The following is a 2,500-nucleotide window of genomic DNA, read 5'->3' on the forward strand; positions in this document are numbered from 1 at the left end:
AGAAGAAGAGGAGGGGGTCAGGGCTGGAGCCAGCACCCAGCACGAGTAGCAGGCTGGGGGGCCTGGAAAGGCCAGAAGCCTCCCTGTGGCTGCTAGAAGAAGAGGAGGGGGTCAGGGCTGGAGCCAGCACCCAGCACGAGTAGCAGGCTGGGGGGCCTGGAAAGGCCAGACGCCTGCCTGTGGCTGCTAGAAGAAGAGGAGGGGGTCAGGGCTGGAGCCGGCACCCAGCCTGCTCCTCGTGCTGGGGGCCTGGAAAGGCTGGAAGCCTCCCCATGGCTGTGAGAAGATGAGGGGGTCAGGGCTGGAGCCGGCACCCAGCCTGCTCCTCGTGCTGGGGGCCTGGAAAGGCTGGAAGCCTCCCCATGGCTGTGAGAAGATGAGGGGGTCAGGGCTGGAGCCGGCACCCAGCCTGCTCCTCGTGCTGGGGGCCTGGAAAGGCTGGAAGCCTCCCCATGGCTGTGAGAAGATGAGGGGGTCAGGGCTGGAGCCGGCACCCAGCCTGCTCCTCGTGCTGGGGGCCTGGAAAGGCTGGAAGCCTCCCCATGGCTGTGAGAAGATGAGGGGGTCAGGGCTGGAGCCGGCACCCAGCCTGCTCCTCGTGCTGGGGGCCTGGAAAGGCTGGAAGCCTCCCCATGGCTGTGAGAAGATGAGGGGGTCAGGGCTGGAGCCGGCACCCAGCCTGCTCCTCGTGCTGGGGGCCTGGAAAGGCTGGAAGCCTCCCCGTGGCTGTGAGAAGATGAGGGGGTCAGGCCTGGAGCCAGCCCCCAGCACGAGTAGCAGGCTGGGGGGCCTGGAAAGGCCAGACGCCTCCCTCTGGCTGCTAGAAGAAGAGGAGGGGGTCAGGGCTGGAGCCAGCGCCCAGCACGAGTAGCAGGCTGGGGGGCCTGGAAAGGCCAGACGCCTCCCTGTGGCTGCTATAAGACGACGAGGGGGTCAGGGCTGGAGCCAGCGCCCAGTACGAGTAGCAGGCTAGGGGGGCCTGGAAAGGCCAGACGCCTGCCTGTGGCTGCTAGAAGAAGAGGAGGGGGTCAGGGCTGGAGCCAGCACCCAGCACGAGTAGCAGGCTGGGGGGCCTGGAAAGGCCAGACGCCTCCCTGTGGCTGCTAGAAGAAGAGGAGGGGGTCAGGGCTGGAGCCGGCACCCAGCCTGCTCCTCGTGCTGGGGGCCTGGAAAGGCTGGAAGCCTCCCCGTGGCTGTGAGAAGGTGAGGGGGTCAGGCCTGGAGCCAGCCCCCAGCACGAGTAGCAGGCTGGGGGGCCTGGAAAGGCCAGACGCCTCCCTGTGGCTGCTAGAAGACGACGAGGGGTTCAGGCTTGGAGCCAGCACCCAGCCCTGCTCCTCATGCTGGGGGCCTGGAAAAGGCTGGAAGCCTCCCCACGGCTGTGAGCAGATGAGGGGGGTCAGGCCTGGTAAGGATGGAAGCCTCCCTGTGGCTGTGAAAAGACGAGGGGGTCAGGCAGGTGAGCTATGTCTATGAGAGAGAGGGAGAGAAAGAGAGAGAGAGAGAGAGAGAGAGAGAGAGAGAGAGAGAGAGAGAGAGAGAGGAGTACCAGGGGCACGGGGATGAGAGCAGAGTACCAGGGGCACGGGGATGAGAGCAGAGTACCAAGGGCACGGGGATGAGAGCAGAGTACCAGGGGCACGGGGATGAGAGCAGAGTACCAGGGGCACGGGGATGAGAGCAGAGTACCAAGGGCACGGGGATGAGAGCAGAGTACCAGGGGCACGGGGATGAGAGCAGAGTACCAGGGGCACGGGGATGAGAGCAGAGTACCAGGGGCACGGGGATGAGAGCAGAGTACCAGGGGCACGGGGATGAGAGCAGAGTACCAGGGGCACGGGGATGAGAGCAGAGTACCAAGGGCACGGGGATGAGAGCAGAGTACCAGGGGCATAAAACCAAAACGACAAGAAGAAGAAGTGGGGGGAGAAAAATATGACAAAGTCAATCTCGGAGAGAAGGCGAAAAGCAGGCCAAAGCGGTTGAAATCCAACCGCTTTGTCATTTTCAGAGAGAAGGCGAAAAGCGCAGGCCAAAGCCAAGCGCGTCTTGCGTATTTTCTACATTTCTTTCATTTTCTACATTTTTCGCCACGTCCCCGATGACAAAACGTCAAAAAAGATAAAGTACAGAAGGAGCGGGGAAGGAAAAACGACAAAAGTCGTTTTCGGAGAGAAGGCCCCAAAGCGGTTGAAATCCAACCGCTTTGGGTACCCCCTTCTCTCCGAAAGGCGCGCGCTTTTACCCGCCTTCCCAAGCGAGTCTGCGCACGATTTCAGAAACCAGCTTTTCGGAAACAGGGGCCTCCAGAGGAGAGGCCCGAGGCGCCCGGCCGTCGATGCCCGCCCCTCAGGCTTGGTGCGTGGGGCGGACAGGAGGGGTCTGCCGGCCTCCGGGCCCCGGTTCTCCGCGCTTTGGGGTGAGGGCCCCAAAGCGGTTGAAATCCAACTGCTTTGGGCACCCCCTTCTCTCCGAACGGCGCGCGCTTTTACCCGCCTTC

This window comes from Chaetodon auriga, chromosome 23 (assembly GCF_051107435.1).
Source record: "Chaetodon auriga isolate fChaAug3 chromosome 23, fChaAug3.hap1, whole genome shotgun sequence".
In the NCBI taxonomy this organism is placed as follows: Eukaryota; Metazoa; Chordata; class Actinopteri; order Chaetodontiformes; family Chaetodontidae; genus Chaetodon; species Chaetodon auriga.